A 19994-nucleotide genomic window follows, 5' to 3' on the forward strand; every position below is an offset into this window, starting at 1 on the left:
GTAAAGTTGTCTGTTCACTTCATACACAAATTATGTACAAGTTGTATCCCTTTTTGTATATGCCAATACTCTTACACACAGTTTTATCAAGTTTGCCCTGCAATTTAACTTACGCTGTCCAACTCTTCAAAAACAAGGTGTGTGTGTATATAGATAGATAGATATTTAGATCAAGAAGTAGATGGCTACAATTATTTTTCAGCAATTTTTTTGCAAAACTCAAAATGCTAATTCAAAAGTATTCATACCCTTTGATTCTATGATAATATTGTCTACAAGGTGCTGGAAATGTCAGTATGATAATGCAGAACCTAATTCTACAAAAGAAAATGCTGGATTATAGGTGAACATTCTTGGAGTATAAAGGGTTAGGCATAGGATAATTGATGTAATTACCAATGAGTCAATATGGGTCAATATATTGTTTCCATTGTCAAGAAGTACAAGACTGGTGGTGCCGTCACAACGCTCCCTCGGTCTGGAAGAAAGATTATTTCACAAGTAGAACAATTGTGAGGAAGGTTAATAACAATCTGAGATTGACTGCCAAAGATAATCAAAGTGAACTGGCTGCAAGTGGGGCTGGGGTTTCCATTTCGACTATTGGTCGGGTATTGCATGGTGAAGGCCAAGGCTCAGTGGTCGCATGCCAAGGAGAAGGTCACTTAGGCAAATGTCACAAGGACAAGTTTGTATAACAGCATTTGAATGATGGATATGAGTAGTGGTCAAAGGTTTTGTGGAGTGATGAAATAAAAATCAAGCTATTTGGTCACACCGATAGTCATTACACTTGGAGAAAGTCTTGTGAGGCGTACAAAGAAAACACCATAGCTACTGTCAAGCATGGAGGAGGTAATGTCCTTCTATGGGCTGTTTTTCTTCTAAGGGCACAGGAAATTTAGTTCCAATACATGCTACAATGGATTCCATAGCATACCAAAAAATATTGGCCAATCATCTGAAACCCTCCACTACAAAACTTGGTTTAAAGCACAACTGGATGTTCCAACACAACAATGATCCAAAGCACACATCAAAATCTACTTCAAAATGGCTAAAGAAGAATAAAATCAAGGTTCTGGAATGGCCTAGTCAAAGTCCCGAACTAAATTCAATTGAGAATCTTTGGTATGAGTTGAAGGCTGCACAAGAGAAGTCCTCAGAATTTGAATGAACTGAAACAGGTTTATGTTGAAGAATGGTCAAAAATCACAAAATAATTATTCCAAAAGCTCATTGAAAAATATTCGAATTGTTTAAAAAGTTATTATTGCTAATGGTGCCTGAATTTTCCTTGTTGGGGTATGAATATTTTCGAATTGGCATTTTTGGAGTTTTGAAAAAGGCATAGACATCTATTTCTTGTAAAAAAAAATTTCCTTCTCCACAAAGGAAAACTTTTGCTACAAAAGATTGTTCCTATAATTATTTGTTTTTGAGAAAGTTCTAGAAATTATAAATTATAAATGGGTGGGTGGGTGGTGTGTCTATATATATATATATATATATATATATATATATATATATATATATATATATATATTACACATACAGTCAGCATTTGGATATCCGTTACCCAGATACATGTCACTCATGTTTTGCTGCCCTTGTGTTAAGAATAAAATCAATCCTCATTTTATATGCAATACTCTGGTAAAAGGCTTTCGGTTATAACGTGCCTCAGATAAAATGCTCCTACAGCATGTCCCCCAATTCCGTATGATTCATGCAATATTTCTACAGTAAATACAGCACCAGTGTTCAAACTATAAACTTCTCAGTCTCACTTCTGTTTCTGTCTCTCCCTTTTGATACAGTGTCTGAACTGAAGAACAGCTGTGCTGGCACTTTATAACACAGACATCTTATTCAGCATTTGTTTTATAACTAAATAAATATTAGGACTATTGCGTGCTTATCTTTCCTAATGTATTTACTTTTTTGCTACAAGAGGAGCTGCGGCATTGAGACGCTTCGGTTTCTCTTCAGCCCCTCCGGCAGCCAAACCTGGGGCGAGCCCATATCCTCTTCCACTCTCCCAACCAGCTCTCCACATAGTTGATTTGATTGTCACTTCGAACTGAACTCCCAGCCACCATTTAGCCAGGCTCTTTATAGTTTAAAAACTGCAAATTAAAATGATCCATGGGTGGGAATGTAACTTTTTTTTTTTGTAAAAAATATAGCGTTGATTACATGGTGCTTTATGCATGGTTATTGTAAAGTTACATTTTTGCTTCACTATATGTGCATTATAGAGGGGGAGTTATTTTATTTTCATATTTTAGTCAGATGTGAGTCGCTGTGTGTCCCGTGGCACCCCCCACCCCCTCCTCGTTTTTTAACCCTCTTTGGTTATGACGCTCATATTGTGTGTCCCACGAGATCCTCGTTCTAGCGAGGGAGCTGTCACTTGATTAAAGTTTTTAATCTGTTAACTTTTGGCCATTAGTTGACTAAATCAGTAGATTCGTCCCTGCACATTTTTAGTAAAGTTAACGATCTTCTATTGACTGTCCGGCATAGTAATACATTAAAAAAATCAATAGAATCTAAAATAACAGAAGACCAATGGGAATTTGGTCATTTTAAAAGCGTTTTTATTTCAGTAAATGTACACATTTTCACAGAATGACGACAATCCATGAAAGAGTTTTATATAAATATAATGCACAAGAACTGAGAATTTTTTTTCTTTGATGCAAACATACTATATATATATATAACACTTATGACTCCTTATGAACAACCTTTATTTATTTAATTTAGTAAATTACCAATTATTTAGTTATTTTCTCTTAATTTGGCATCTCCAGTTATTTTTAGGCTCTGCTCACTGCTGCCACTCCCGCGCTGACTCGTCAGCCAACCACTTTTTTCACACTGCAGACTCACCATGCAGCAACCTCCTACAGCGTCGGAGGACAGCGCAGCTTTGGGAAGCATACAAGCAAGCCCGCAGGCCCCCTGCTAAACTACAGCTGTTGCAAATTTAGTTGTCGCCAATTAGCTTTTTTATTTTCTCCCCAATTTAGTCATGTCCAATTATTTTTAGGCTCAGCTCACCGCTACCACCCCTGCACTGACTCGGGAGGGGCGAAGGGGTGAACACATGCTGTCCTCCGAAGTGTGTACTGTCAGCATCTCTACACACTGCAGATTCACCATGTATTCACCCAGGAGCTACAGCTACTTTGGCAAGCCCGCAGGTGCCCTGCCAGACCACAGGGGTCGCTAGTGTGCAGTGAGCCAAGGACACCCTGGCCTAGCCCTCCCTGCCCCCGGGTGGCGCTCGGCCAATTGGGTGCCGCCCCCTAAGAACCCCCGGTCACGGTCGGCAGTGACATAGCCTCGATTCGAACTTGCGATCTCCAGGCTATAGGGCACATCCGCGCGGAGCACCTTTACTGTAGCACCAGTTGGTTTCTCTAGTTTTGGCAAGTGATATTTTCAGAATCATATCATTCTGAATTAAAGTACTACTACTGTTGAAAATATAGTACTGTACCAACAAAACCAACTACAGTACATCTAAATGGAAGCCTACTTATTTTAAAACACAGTCCTTTCAGTTATGTATTTTTGACATTGTATCTGTGTTCCCTGAAAAAATGGACCAGGCCAAAATGAAATAATAAGATACGAGTCACACTTGTTTAACAGTGACTGAAGTCAGAATGTTATAGGGTCAGATATGCGAGTGCTGATTGTGTGTGTATAGATAGATAGACACTTTTTCTGTTGGACGAGCAGATCATCCATAATTGGACAGGATGTGTGTCTTGATATATAATTACCACTGGTGCATTTAAAAACACAATCTGGTGATACTTAACTGGTTCATCCACAGAAATGACAAAATTGCCAATTTTTTTTTTTTTTTTTAAACAATTATATCAATCAGTAAGTTTCCATATGCACATGCTTATATGTAGTGCTAGGGTTGACCCTTCCAGTCCATTCCATTGCAAGACTTTGTTCCAACCAGGTCTAGTAGTTCATTGATCTTCAGTAGAGTAGAATGGAGGACGTTTGCCGACTGCTCATATAGTGCATGATCCGAAAGTGTACATATGGTAACATAACAATCCATTATTAGCAGACAATCCATACCTTAGAAACGTTAAATATACACGCTTACTGGTGTTGAAGGAAAGTTATTTTGTTGAAGATGTGTTGGGTATATTTATGTTCTGTATTGAAGAGGATATATCGATAAACTGATGTTTATACATCCTTCAAAAACACTTCATGGCCTGATTATCAAAATTGAAATTTGGCATGGGACAAAAGAAAAGGCTTTTGGACTAGACTGTTATAACGTATTTAAATTATTGTGGCAGTTTATAAAAATGGATGCTATTTTTAAAAATATAAAGGTAACCATAATCTTTCTTCCTCCATTTGCTTGTCTGCCGATCATTTTCCCCACCTTTAAATTGTGCTGCTGTGTTTGTTTTCTTTCTTTTTCTTTTTGTTTTTTTTTTGGTTAATCCAGGTGTAATTCTGCGTAAATATCAGCATTTTCTTTTTTAAAAAAATGCCTATTTTGAAATTATGCAAGGCATTTTTAGTGGCTGGAACATGGTAAATATATTCATGTAATGCAAGATGGCTACCACATCAGTTCCTGTGTAAAGCAAAACTGTAAATGGATGAAAAATGCAGTGAGCGTGTGATATGTACAACTTTTTTATTTGCATTTTACAAGTGTAGCTAGGTGTCTTTTTTTCTTATTTTGAAATAATTGTACAGTCTTAGGAAAAGTCTTTCTGTTAATATATATTTGCAGTTCGTTTTAAGGATGTGAAAAAATCCAGAATAAACTACTTTGAACAAAGGCTTCAAATCCAAGTTGTTTGCAACAATTCCAACTTGCCTGTTTTTGAAGATGTATTATCATGACCTTTTTTCATTTGTAATATACAGTATTTTAAAAGGCAGTTGGGCTCCTAAATGCATTGACAGCAGTACTCTTTGTGCTAATTTGTGAACATTGTACATGCATGCATTTCTAAAAGAATAGGTTTCATTACTTTCAGTACAATTTTCTGTTTAATTTGACTGCTTTCAAAGATGTGTGCAGCTGCAGTGTTTGTCCATAGTGAAAGTCACGGTAGTTATTCCTGAGTCCTATGAATCGCCATACAGGACCAAACTTCATGGGAATACTAGGGTATTGCCACAACTGTTCCAGTTGTTCAAATGCCATTCTACCTCCACTTTTGGTAAAGATTAAGACCAAGTAACGCCACATGCAAAATAATATTTTAGTATTTGTTGATAGATTAAGAGAAATAGCAGTCAAAGTGGGGAACAAACTATCAACCTTACAGGCAATTTAACTTCTGAATTAAATGAAGGGTGGAGAAAAATGGTCCTAGATTGGAATGGACACAACTATTAATTAAAATGAACAAATGGCTAGATGCTTAACTAAACACTGTGTGCTTCCTTTGTACCTTTTGTAACCACCATTTGTCTCCTAAGTATAGAATCAAGTTTTTTCCCGAATTTAGCTTTCTCAGTTTTGTCATTCCTCAAATTAATTTGGATTTTCTTTCTGAACTGATGACCTTATATTCTACATTGTTTTCAAGCAAGGATTACAAACCCCTTGCAAATAAAGAAAGACTTAATAGACTGATATCTTATAAGAAATCAGTGCTACTAGTTGCACAGACAATAATTAAGCTGCATTATTCTTTAGTTTGATGTTGGCCAAATTCCAGAATGTAATTTAATAAAGTATGTCAGGAAGCACCTTGACAGATATTTACAAAATAAAAAAAAAATCATTGTAGGAGTACTAGTAGAAAATTAACCAAACTAAGTTAAAGAAAAACTAATGTAGGAACAATTCAATAATTGATCATTTAATATCTGGTTTGATTAGTTCTCTTACCAACAATATTTAAATTGACATGTTCTAAAGATCAAGGATTTACTATGAACACACATTCATGCGCAGACAAGGAACGGTTAATCAATAGTAGTATTTTATTAAATCTACAAATAACAGAAATCAAAAAAATTAGAAAGTAAATCACTTAGTCTACAAGCACAAAACACAATTCCAAAGCTCTCACTACATTCATGCTTGACTAGAACCGCCAGCCTCCTCATACACAAGCAGCAGTTTCAACAGTAAGCATGCAAGCAGGCTGTGACATAGTAGCTTGCTATCACACACACACACACATCCCAGCACACGGCCTCAACCAACAGGATGCAGACAATCTTAGAATATATCACATTAAGCTTATTAATGGTATATAGATTAAGTATATGGCATGTTTACTTTTAAAGATGTTCTTCATACAATATGAGGTAGATAACTTTTAGTGAAACTTGATGAAGTAACAATAAGTAATTTCACATGCAAAGCGTGCAAACTAAATGATGAACGGTTCAATTCTATGTGAATGTGTTACAGTTAATTTAGTTCCATGAAACTGGAATTATACTCAACGGTTCCTTGAAGTTAAGACTTTTGGTCAGCTGGTTTGGAAACTCAATCTGTTGCAGTGTCCAGTACACTTCAGCAACAAAGTCTTCAGTCCCACGTTGGATCAAAACTGGGAAACAAGGTTTCAATTCTCAATAGAATCAAACAGCTGCAACAAAAGCCTTCAGTCCTCAACAGCGCCACAACAATTTCAGTTTTTACCTGCTTTTCGCATGGTTACTCTGTGCACTTAGCTTGCCAAGTTTTTAAATACGCTTTACCATAATTCTTGCATACGTTTTAAATATGCTGTAGTGATTTCTGTTCCCTCAGGCAGGCGCATCACCCAGGGCGAGGCAATCCACGCACAGGCAGAGAGCAGGCGCGAACCCGGGACCTCTTGCACTGAAGCATAGAGCCGATACCGCTGTACAAAAGAGCCAGCTCCTTTGCAAGGAGCGTATATCAGGCTTATGTCTTTGTACGTGATTACGTCACCTACCAGCCCTGCTGCTGCCTTCCCCCGTGCACACTACAATACTTTATTGCAATTTGCCAGGCTTTTACTATGGGAAATATTTATAAGAGCAGTTCTGGTACTGCAAAAAAAAGGATTAAATAATATTCCTATGGTTCTCTTCACTGTAACTCAAATACTCATTTTGTTGTGTACCATTAATAGCATTTGTAACACGGACACTCTCATTCACATTTGTTTGCCCCTATAAAAATGTAGACCCGAGACAAGCTTAAGGTTTTAGCACTTCTTACACACACTTTTAATAATACAAAAATAAACACCTACTACTCGAGCATTAACTAAATATAGATTAACACACCAACTATAAACAGGAAAACTAAGGTGTTTACCCATTAACTCTCTCTCACTCTCTCACACACACACACACACACACACACACACACACACACACACACACACACACACACACACACACACACACACACACACACACACACACACACACACACACACACATTTGACTGTTCCGCAGCAGTGTACACCATCCTGCTTCCTTCTACTTAGCAGTGCAGAACAGACTGTCTGTCTCCCTTTTAAACTCTGCACCCGGCTTTAATTTACAATAACTGCCAGGTGCAGGTGATAATTTAACAATTAACAATAAAATTCAACAATACACATGCATTTGCACGTGTGTTTGGCAGGGAGGATTTTAACCCCCTCCCTGCCTTGCTACACATTAAATAATGTTATTTACAGGAATAAAAAACACTTTGTAGCCTACAGTTAACAAAATCTAGATTTATACAGGTTGAGGTTTCTTGTCTTTAACTCACTAGTATAAAACACAAAACTAATGTGTTTATATGTGGTTTATAACCCCCTACTGCTGCATGTAATAGCAGGGGTGTTTCTATTTGGCTTAGTAGTAAATAGGTTTCAAAGTGGGAAGCATACAGGCTAAACTATTAACTTTAAAAAATAAAAAATAAAAAAACACTATAGACTACCTTTCTAAATGATTATTTTAGTCATGGGGACTTCGTAAGCACAAGATATAAATATTTAAAAGAATAGGACCAGCCGGAGCGACATGCTCTTTCTATCTGAGTTGAGTTTTAATTATAACGTACCAGTTTATGGGACATTTCAATATTTAACTATAGGTCGTGCTTCTGCTGTCATAAACTAAAACAAAGCACGCCGCTAGTAACTAATATTGTGCTTCTAACGGTACATCTTCACATAATTCGAGTCTGGTTATTTACAAAAACAATTGTAAAGTCCGGCAAACTTCCATTGAATACACTTTCCGCTCCACGCCCATCTGCATGGACTGACAACCGTACAAGCTAATAAACAGCTTCCGTTCACCGTCTTATCCAATCACAAAGCAGTGGGTGGGCGAGTTAGATTTAGATTCAGATTCAAGGCTGGTTGAATTGTGCAGGTAAGTCTGACATGGGTAAGAGTATTTTAAGGTTTTACTAGAAATATTGGGTGAAATAAACATGTGAAGATAATAAACATATGGCTAGACCTGTAGAAGGGAAGGGGGTTATTTGGAACAGAATAGGTAGAATTTGTACAGCATTGTAAACTGTGAAATTTGCTTTGGTTGTAGTCAACAGGCCAAAATAGTGGTTAACACTACCAGTCTAGGGGAGGAATAAGGTCTCGGTGAGATTATTGCAAAGAAAATAGACGTTTATAAGGAGTAAGTGAAAAAAAAAAAACCCAGAAAACAGGAGCATTCTGTGCATGGTACTTTACATTGAAATGCAAAAGACATCGTGCTGTTCAGAACGCATAATATTTTGGAAAGCATTAATGTACAGGCCAGATACACCATTGGCATTATTTTGCAGCCTAGTCAGTACAATGAAAGAACGTTCCAAACTTGGGGAAATGTAAATTCTGAGTGCAAGAAACGTGTAGTATGAACTTGGTTAAGACGTGAATATTTCAGAAATGCAATAGAATTCGAACGGAAAAATGAAAATTGTGTTTATTTGAAGTTAGAAATAGAAGCAGCGGGCCAAATAGTGTGGTTAAGCCATAAAAGACAATGCGAGTAGTTTAACGTCCCGTATAAATTAAGATTCAGAATAACATTGTACGGGCTGGGGTTAAAGGATTGCTCAATTTTTGTAAACATAATTGCAGTTAAGTAACGTGCAGTTGACGTAATAATACTACAAAAATGCAAATGAAGAGTAAATGTACTATTTTGACTGATCGGTAAAACGAATAAACGCGGCGTCTTGTTTACAATGCAGATCTAGTATAGATGTCAGTGCATTGCTTAAATCACAGCTACATTGCAAGTTTGGGACCGATACTAGTTTTCTAATCGATTTGTATGGATAATCAAACAGGTATTAATAACAATTACTGTACCTTTAATAATGTATAGAATAAAGTTACCATACACAAACACCTACTGATGATATATAGCTAGTAACCTAGTCTATCGCATTAAGCATACAAAATTACAAATCATTAAAATAATGCATTTCAGTAAAACTTTAACAACTACAGTGACGATAATGAAATCCTGTTATTAACACGCCATATATCAAACTTGGAAAATCGTCAAAGAATACAATTCAGTACAACTTTGACACATTAGAGAACTTTAGGAATAATTAAACTTAAAAAATTCTTGCTGTTGAGGCATTGTAGGAAATTAATAAAATACAAGTTCTTAGCTGCTCAATAAACATTGATAGGCTGGTCCCCGCCCTTACTGACGAAACAGAACAACGACCCAGAAGGAGGTGACTGTTTTCATTTGCTTAACTGCAACAATTTCAAGCACACAGTGCTCCAGATAAGGTTTTGATGGCCTCAGTCATTCTGTAACTTGCGTTTGCCTCAGTCCACTGGTCCTTTTTTGGCAGCTAAATCTCTTAGCCGTTTTAGCAGCAGAATACACCGCACGTATTTCATCACGTGATTACAGGATTACGTGCGTTCGGTTCATTAGACAGTCCCGTTGATCAAAGATTGTATAACTGACTACTGTATTTGTAAAATTAAAGCACAAATCTTTGCGGTTTTCAAATTTAATTCAATCCCTAAGAACACCTGCGCATTTAAGGTGTCGAAAAATAGTGATCAATAATCATAATGTATTTGAATGACATTTAATAATGGCTTATAAAAATGCAAATCCTGCTCTCTTTCAGTCCTAATAGGAAATTGCATTCCATTCCTTTGGATGTATTACCTGACAGAATGAGGTTACTGCAGTTGGATATGTGGGAAAAGATCATGGACTCTGGAATTGGTGCTGGCTATGTGAGCCCTAATGCTCGCAGGTAGGAGTACACTGGAATTTAGTCAGTGGAACTAATTCACCTTTCATAAATCTACACAGACATTTTAGAATAAATACCTAGTAACATCGACTCTGGTTCCTGTTTTCCACTCTGCTGAAATTACAAGGCATAACATTTAATGAGGCTGGAAAAAAAAAAAACAGCAACTTTCTATTCATATTTTCCTTTTTCTTAAGTTAAATTCATTTTATTACTGCGTGTCCCATGACTGTAAACATCTAATCACTGAGGTAAAACTTTATGGCAATGCTACAGTAGCTTGCATAATGTTCTATTTAAAAGGTACGTATACAGCACAAGTCTTGGTAGACCCAATATCTCAAGAGGGATAAAAAGCAAAGCTGTGAAATTCTTAATTCTAGTCAGAGTATTATTCAGTACTGTAGATTGTGATACAGCCATCTGAAATGTCATTGTATTTCATGGCTCGTGTTATGCATTGGATAATTTGTATTGAATAGAAATTGTCTTTTTTAATTCCTCCTCTTCTAGTGCACAGCCACACTGGTCTCTTGTGCGGTGGGTGTCCGCTTGTATCTACAGCAGTCCTATACAATGTTGTATTTATATGTCAGTTTGCTAACATTTTGAGATGGCTATTGAATGTCTTGATGTAGTCTAAAGTGTCTATATGGATTTCCCTCTCCTGAGATATTAATAGTTAGGTTAGGAATTTTAGATCAGATAACACAGCCTGTTTATGCAGCCTGAAAACACCAGGGGGTGCTGTGGCATTAGCTGCTCGGTAATTGCTGCAGTCAGATGCAAAGCAAAACATTAACTGCTTACGAACTGTTTGGCACACACGCTAGGATAGAAGCCGTGCTTCAGTCAAACCAGCTATGAACAGGCAGAGGTCCCGCCCACACAGACTCACCATGCATCAAGGTTAAAAAACAAAGAATTCCTATGAGTGCTCACCCTGAGTGCATGCATTGGCGTGGATAGGACAAACATGGAGGCCATTTGTCGTAGCTACATTCAACTTCCTGCAGCTAGGATAACTGGGATAGGGTATTTATTCGCTGACCAGAATGAGTCTTACAACCAAGACCTTTTTTTAAATTTAAAAAAAAAAAAATTGAGTTTCATCATGATTTTGTAACTCCTGGTGCTTTCAGTTTTTTTTTTTTTTTTTTTATACATCATTTATATAGTGTGATTTATTAACCTTGATCATCCTGTCATTGCATAAGAACTCTACAGACCTGTATAAGATTCACATATGATTCTAGGATGGAGTGGCAATAAGGCCAGTGGAAAAGAACCACACAGAGGGTCTTGGGTCCTGTGTCAGTAGAAAAGAGTTCAACACAACACTATCTTTCAAGTACTGTTTGAAAGTTGACAACAAAAGTTTACACTTCCAAAACACATTTACTTCCCATTGTTTTCATTTTAAAAGGTTGGCAAAAGAGTAGTTTTGAGTAAATATACTTTTCGACCTGAAAAAAGAAACAAGGACCAGGGGTCACAAGCGGAGATTAAACATAGGGGCATTCAGAACAGCAAATAAGGATTTTTTTTTTTTTTTTTTTTACACAGAGAATCGTGGGAATCTGGAACCAACTCCCCGGTAATGTTGTTGAAGCTGCCACCCTGGGATCCTTCACGAAGCTGCTTGATGAGATTCAGGGATCAGTAAGCTACTAACAACCAAACGAGCAAGATGGGCCGAATGGCCTCCTCTTGTTTGTAAACTTTCTTATGTTATAATATTTTCAAAACAAGGTTAAAATCTGCTTTCAAAACGTAATCTTTTTTGGTCCGTTTTGATAATTCACGGTAAATCAAATGTTGTCTTTTTTTTTTTATTCTTTTATTTTTTTTCTAGAAAAGATTTCAAAATATTGTCCAAGATCTTTGTTTTTAGGGAAATCTAAAGTAAATATTTTAATTGCTCAGATTTCTATTTTTAAGTAGCACATAAAGGAATTAACATGGCGTTTTTGTTTTCGCACACACTGTAATTTCTGAGTTGTAGCCTTTTTTGTTGAGAATAGTTGCTGAGAGGAAGGGTGAAGGTTTATGAGTAGACAAGTACCTATTTAGAAACTTCTCACAGGACATAATCCTGGAGAGAGAGACTTGGTAAACAATAGCAAATAAGGGACAGACCCCCCACTGAGGCAGTTAGTGTGGGGGCCTTAAAAAGGAAATATTGGTTGGGGGGTAGACTTCTTTATCATAAAGGAAAGAAAAAGAGTACTGGGCCTGGTCACGGAGCTGTTCTAGTATAGCAGGGAACTGTAGTTTAAATGTTTTAATAAGTACAAAAAACAGCAGAAACGGTACATAATGTAAGCTATTATGCACCTCTTAAATTAAATACATTACTACTTCACTAGTAAATGGCTCCCCGTATAAATGGTTTCTTTTGTTACTGGAGCTGTTCTGAATCCCGCCACCAGAGGAGGCTCAAGAGCCTGCAATGTAAGCACTGCGCCACACAAAATGAAGGGTGGAAACCTAGGACAAACTGCACGCTACAGCAATGGCTAACGTACAGCTATAAGAAAAAAAAAAGTCGACTCGGCTCTGTCCTTCTAGAGCAATTTTTATATTACATGTTCTTCTACACTCGGTGGTAGTTGAACAAAAGAAAATGCTGGTGACGATTTGTAAATAACATACGGTAATTAATTCCATGTACATAAAATAGACTGACAGGCAAAATATGTTGCCGCCCAACAAGGAGGGGTGGATTAGTTTACACTCACTTAAAGGCGTATCTGTGAGCATGCTCGGTTACTATGAACTCGTTTTTTGTCATGATCTGCAGGATATCATTGGCTCGAAGCCGAAGCATTCACTTTTACACAGGTACTGATATCGAGTTCCCTCTATCGGCAGTTTACTAGACTGATCTTTGCGTATACGTGCTTGCTTCCCAAATACAGCCGTGTAGAAATAAGGCGATCTACTTCTGATTTAGTCACCAAAAGCTTTTGCTCCGATTGTCACGGTGCAGCATTGGGGGTTTTTGATTCCACTGCCCCAGAAGTATGAGGTTACAATCTCTGATTTTACATGCAGCTCTGGGCGCGATTCTCGCGTTGAGATCGCTGCATTTGCAAGGTCGGTTTCTTCAATGGCGATGCCAGTGTCTTATTTTATAGCAGATGATTAATTTAGCCTCTGGTGGTGGGAACTGGAGCGGTGCTCCAAGTCGTGAAGCTAAAAGCCATTTTGGTTCATGACTGGCATTAGTGTGTATAAAACGGCAGTGCAGGTGGAGCCAATATGGCGAACACGCGGTGTACAGTTTCCTCGCCAGCCCTCCGCCAGTAAGCTTGCTTCACGCAGACTCGAAGCCCCCTCTAGCGGAGAGAGCTCGCAGTTGCGTCCCCGCCAGCCTCCGCTCTAGCGGTGAGAAGGGGGAGTCTCTCGACGCGGCTCTGCTTCTCTCCGTGCCTGTTTCTATCAGACCAGAGAAATCCGAGGGAGAGGAACGAGCCGCCATTTTCCGAGCGTCGCTCTCTCTGAAACAACAACAAAAAAAGAAAATATAAAACCGGGGAAAGGCAGCCGGAGCCTGGCAGGAAGGTGCTGGGGGAAAAAAAAAAAAAAAAAAAAAAAAAGACTTGACCTTTTAAGAATATTGTAACCAGAACAGAATCAGTTTGGAAAGGACCCAGTGTTTTTTGTTAGACATATTTTTGAAGCCTGTTTCTTTCTCGTTGTTTCGCCCATTTCGTGATTCCGAGGGAAATACTGGGCTGCTGAAAACCGGACCGGGTTCCCCGGAAACCGGAGCCCACCTGAACAGGATTCCTTTAAAAGGCTGTTCACCCCGAAATCTGTTTATTAATTTGTATTTTGGATTAATGCTTTTTATTTTCCTCGAAACTGCGGGGATTTGTTGCTGAAATTACCCGGACTCTGCGCCCGTCACGTGGTAGGTTCCTCCTTTTTCTTTGTTACTTTAAACTCATAAGAAAACATTAACTTTAAAATGAAATGGAGGGGGGGACACACAAGTGTGTGTCTTTATATAGTCATCATTGTTTAGGTAGTTTTAGCTTCATAGTGACGGGGGGAGGGGGGCGGCGGGGGTTATATATTTACGTATTCTTTTGTCATTTAGCGTGAAATATACTGTTGCAAAAATGTAAATTGTTGGTGCAACTTCTCAGGTTTGTAAACACGTTGACAAACTAGTGATATTGTAATACTATAATGTAATACAATATAGTGTTAGAAAGCCATCCAATAATTTGGGCGTTTATATTGATTACCCTTGAATTCAAGTATTAACCAGTTTAATTTTTATTTTTTGATTTGCGTCAAAGGGCAAAATGTAAGCATTGACATTTTAAGTAACTGTTAATACAGTTTTGTAGCAGAAGGGGATTCTTTAATCATTTTGTGCTGTTTTATGCATTTTTTTCCCTATTTGTTTTCAAACCGCTGTGATATTGAAAATCTGGGTGAACTGCAAGTCATTTAACTTGCTTACAAATTCACATGCATTGACATTGTGTTGATCTATTTTTGTAACGTTTAGTTTTACTATTGTGTAATATTGGTTTGGTCGTCATGATGGCGCAGTCACTTAGTTTCAGGCGCTACTTTTTCCTCATTGTTTTACAAAAAATATGTTGCCTGTAAGGTGCTTGCTTCACTGACCATTTCCGATGCCCTTTTTTAACAATCTGAATTAACGTGGGAGGTTGGAACTGGAGCTATACCTGGTCCAAAAAGATTCTCCAGCCTAGGCACAACAATTGAACAAGACTGTTTCCTCAGCACGTTTAGAACATAAATTGCATTTAAGAGTCGTAATTTGACATCTAGGAAAAAAAAATAAGCTAGTCAGATTTGTTTCGGTGTTGTGGAGGTGGGAGTCGTTTTCCATAACTAGGTGAATTACATAATCATAATTTAAGTTTCGGCACACGGGCATTTTAAAGGGTTTCATCCAACAAAATCGACTTGTGTGGGTTGTTGTTTTTTTATTTTTTATTTATTTACTAAAAATATATCTCGGCGGGGTAAGTGGAGGCGATGGGAGCATGCTATGCAGTAGGCTACATTTAATACTGTAGAATAGGGAGTTTCGTTTGGCACGTGTTATCTGTAGGTTTGAAGTAGGTGTTGTCTAATTTATTATTTTTTGGTTACAAATGCTTGCACCATGAAATGTGATCTCAACAGTGTGGAAATGAAGTAGCCATACAAATCGCCACTAATTCTAAGAGTTTGGGTCTCTTTTCTCGTTGGTATTAATATACTCTACTTTATAAAACAGGTGCAGGCTGGTCATTTGGGATGTGTAATCTGCTGGCTGTTTAGTTTTGGGGGTGGCTGTCTGCTGCAGAAGATACCCTAGCCTGGCCTACATAGTTGAAGCTAGATTTAGGAGCCCCTAGAACTTCCCCAGGCCACATGACAAGGTCATGTTTGTTAAATGTCCCTGTGAAATATTCAGAGACATGCATGCATTTAAGCACCTAAAATTCCTAAGTGAACACATGTCTGTTTTGTGTTTTATCATTTGTAATAAAGAAAAATAAGAAACGTCCACTGTAGTGTGTAGTGTGTCATGTGATTCAGTTACAGGATTTCACAATGCTTTTGATAAAGCAGTGTTGGCCTGGGTGACAGACGCAAGTAAACAATATGCCTATCTATGCCCCGGAAGCAGCTTGTTGGACGCTTCCAGCCAAGCTTCTCTGGATTGAACCGTCGGCCCAAATGTTGATTAGAGCAGTCTGGCCCATGATGTGTCTAGAGCAAGAAAAATATGGCTCAACAGGACAATAGAAACATTCCTTGCGGATGTGAAACCTTCACACAGGCGTTGCTGTTATTTCGTTGGCCATTATTAATTTTGTCTCGCTCAACCAGAGTCAAAGCGTGTCGACCCACATCCAGAGGTGGGTTGCTAGGACCTGGGTTAATCCGGGTACGACCCAGGTACGTGGTTTCATACTATGTAGGATTGTGACCCAAGTAGACAGAACCCAGGTCTGGACCCAGCTAGAAGTGCCAGTGTGAAAGGGGTTTAGGTCTCATGACAATCTGCAATCAAAGCCCATGACCAAGACTAAAATTGATATTAGACAAAAATACAAAAACTTTTATTGTAGTAGGGATAAAATATGTTTGACAAGGCATGTAGTCACTTTTTTTAAGCTGATTATCATTTGTTAAAGCAAAAACAATATCACTGCTACTGTACAGTACATAGTACAAAGCCCTTTGAGGAAGTTGCAATACAGTGGGGGCTTTCCCATAAAGTAAGGAGCAGCAGCCACTTAAGGCTTTGTATGTAGACATTTAGGTTTCCAGTAAATATCAGATTTTGCCATCCACGAACTTGTGTGCATATTATGTTGTTTGCTGGCCTCTCTTGACACAGAGAAATAGGAAGGCCAGTGGGGTTGGGCAGATTTGAACTCTGTGCCTGGTAATATGCCTGGAGACATGGTTCCACACTTGTTTGTGGCATGCAAATGTGAGCTTTGTATGTTGCATGGTAACAAATATAAGCCAAGTCAAGCCATTTACATGGTGCACAGCGTATAGGTTGAGTTTGTTTAGCTCGATTGGAGATTGCTGGTCCAAAGGTGGGAAAATACTCAACCTTCCCTCTGATAGTCAGACATAATCCCCTGTGTTTTATTTCTGGGTCAATTTCATATTAAGTAGGAGTAAATATATGTGATTGTAGAATACCATTATGGCTGTGGCAAATAGAATGGTGAGGTTTAGTCCATCAGGCCCCAATACCAGAGTAGTATGTGTGTGTTATTGGGTGGGTCGTTTTTGTTCTTGATAGTCTGTATTATTTAGCTGCAGATAGGTTAAGATTTGTGTCTTCAGTATCCTGTTTACAATGTGCTGTTTACTTTCCCTGTGCTTATTTTGAGAAATAAGACCTTTATTTCACCCTGTGCTGGGACACTCCTTGTTTTCAGAGCATGAACCATGGGCCATTATAAAGACTTCTCAGTCACAGGTTTATGGTAGGATGATGTAGGGCAGGGGTGTCGAACATTTTAAATTTCAGACTGGGAACAACAATAGATTTTACTGTTTGGCTTGTATCATGACCATGTTTAGCCATAATTGGGATGTAAAATAATCACACACACACAGAGCAGGTTAGTGAGGGAAACCATACGACCTGGTGGACACGAAGAACAGCATTAGTACTATATAGTCAACCTAGACAATTTCAATTCTCAATGATGTAAGTTTTATGAAGGTTTTTCACTAAGAACCCTGCTAATATGTAGATTACTGCCATATGTAGTCAGTACTTTACTCTGCATATTGTAGTGGTCGGCTGTGTGTGTGTGGGTCCCAGGTGGGTGAAGGTGGTATTGTCGCACATACAAGTGCTATTGTTGGGTCTATCAAGCAAACAAGTTAGGCAGACACCAAATGACTCTTTTACTGAGTGTTTATTGGGCAGACAAAACTCGTCAACAGCAGTACATCATTTACATTCACTCACACAACCGGCAATCTGCCACTCCCCCACCACTCCACACAACACAGCCAGAAATAGTGACAAAACACCTATATAAACCTATAGAGACCTATATAAACAATAAAGTGTTATTCAGTGCTGTAGTAAATGCTATCTCATGATACAAGTTCAGTGTGTGTTTGCAGAAAAAAATTAATAAATGTGAATGTTATGAATATTTAGTATACATACCTTTGGTTAGTGTGCTGTTTCGAGTGGTATCTGGTGTCTGTAAAGCAGTTTTTCTTTATTGTACATCTTCACTCTTGAAAGTGAAGTGCCTTCCATTTTGACACCCACACACACACATGCACAACAATGATGACTTTTCATAATTCATTATAAAACTATTTGAACACTTGCTTTCTATCTGCTAATCGGCTGTTGAAATTCTGAACGCAGATCTTCATATGCACATAGTGCTGGGACGAACACAGGATTTTCATATTCGGATTGAATATTCGTTCGTTTTCAAAGAGTAATAAAAGCCATTATATTGCACAGAACGCAGGCAGAGACAGCGCCTGTGTTTGTGTGTGCCTTATATTGCAGCAAGACGTTACACTATGTAACATGTTAAAGTAAAAAAAAATATAAGTAATGTGTTGTGTAGGCCTTACTTTACCCCAGCGAATAGCAGTTCAAGTTAAACGTTGTTTTATTTATTCCCAAAATAAATGGCATAAAAAGTTAACACCGCAGTGTTTGTTTTTTTTTCATTCCTTGCCATGGCCGTTTCTTCAGAGTAAACAGTGGCCATAGATGCGTTTTCATAAAGTAATAACATGAGGTTTACTTGTGGATTTTTGTAGCTGAACAAGCAAATGAAAACTGAAATGTAGCTAAACGCTTCATGTGTAAATGGCGTTGTAAAACGAAGTGGAATAAACTTGCCGTGTTTATTATATTCTGCAAAATCGCAACCAAAAATATATAATATGTACAATCTAATGTATATAAAAATGGATACACATTTTCAGAAAGTTGTGCACTGTTGAAGCAAGGAATTTTAGAATGACACACTTGCCTGTTGTCATTTCCATGAGATTCTGACTCGCTCTAAAGCAGCACACTGCTTTTGACCTAGATGGCTTTCCATAGAGATCACTGTGGTTTTGTTTACTTTTTGCTGTCTAAAACTTTTAAATAGAGGCTGGAGCTGCTGTGTTTTATTTTATTTATTTATTTACTATATTAATCTCACATCACACTAAGTTATTTTTCATTTGCTTTTTTTTTTTTTTTTTTTTTTTAACTGAAGTGCAACTTCTGGTGAGGCGGTAAATAAGTGCAAGGTATTTTTGTCATTTCTAGTGAATTCAAACATCTTGGATACAGAAATCAGAAGTATTTGTTCGGATATTTGTCCAAGCTCTATATGCATTCTTGGATTTTATTTCTTGAACGCTGCTAATGTAAGAGGTGCACCTTTATGCTTTTGACTTAAAGGTAACTTTATTCGCTCTGCCTGTGAAGTAATCTCTTTATTGCAATTGTAAGAACATCTTTTAGCAGGTTAGAATTGAAGGTCCAGTTAAGTTTTTGCTTCCAAAGTAACTATGTATGATTTAAGAAATCTATTCATTGCATCCTGTTGTATTTGTTATTACCAGTTTTGTTATATAACCATATTCTTCTTTTGTACACGTTTTGAATTGGTAGAAAAGGTAGACCTAGTCTTCAGTTCGTTATTCTGTCTTCAGTCCAATTTCTAATTCCTGAAAATGTCAGTACTTTCTGCCTTCCACTCATACTGTATTCACTATTCAGGCCTGTTTTGTATTTTCACTATGTTCTTCAAAAGCATTTGACTACACTAATAATAATGTGATGTTTTGAGTTATCTGGTAGCTTTACCTTAGACAAGCCTTATATTTTATCATGTGCACTGAAGATTACCGGCCCACCCTTTGCCTCGGCAGAATAGAGCACTGTTCTTTTTTGCTAAAACATGTAATAATGCTTTAGCCAGTCAGCAGTGGAGTGGCTGTCATGAGTCTGCTGGAATTCAAATTTGCGAAGCTAGTCATGTTTCATTAACCCTATCCTACCTTTGTCTGAACACCTGAAATTCTCATTGGACTTTGTACACTCTGATTAAGGCGGGTAAATCACTAGCTTCTGCTGAACTGCAGAGAGTGACGCTGGGGGGCGGGTAATACCTGTACCTGCTCCAGCTCTCTTCTGCAGTAGCTGCCACTGTGTTGCAGTAAAGTGTTCAGTTAATTCTATAGAAGT

The 19994-nt window shown here is 37.9% G+C and overlaps 1 protein-coding gene and 1 long non-coding RNA gene across 3 annotated transcripts in view; both read left to right on the top strand.

Annotated features, from left to right (window-relative positions):
* Positions 1–8352: 8352 nt before the first annotated feature.
* LOC121301821 lies at positions 8353–11861 on the top strand. The gene is made up of 3 exons (XR_005947655.1): positions 8353–8382; positions 10124–10255; positions 11822–11861. It is a non-coding gene; the product is annotated as an uncharacterized LOC121301821 (long non-coding RNA).
* Positions 11862–13633: 1772 nt separating this feature from the next.
* LOC121301824 (KAT8 regulatory NSL complex subunit 1-like) overlaps positions 13634–19994 on the top strand; it is a 39315-nt gene continuing 32954 nt past the window's right edge. The window contains exon 1 of one of the 2 annotated variants that reach the window (XM_041231436.1): positions 13634–14174. The gene's annotated coding sequence lies outside the window, so the exon portion shown is untranslated. The remainder of the gene's footprint in view (positions 14175–19994) is intronic. The other variant, XM_041231435.1, reaches the window with a different exon arrangement.

The sequence above is a fragment of the Polyodon spathula genome, chromosome 28, assembly GCF_017654505.1.
Source record: "Polyodon spathula isolate WHYD16114869_AA chromosome 28, ASM1765450v1, whole genome shotgun sequence".
NCBI lineage: Eukaryota > Metazoa > Chordata > Actinopteri > Acipenseriformes > Polyodontidae > Polyodon > Polyodon spathula.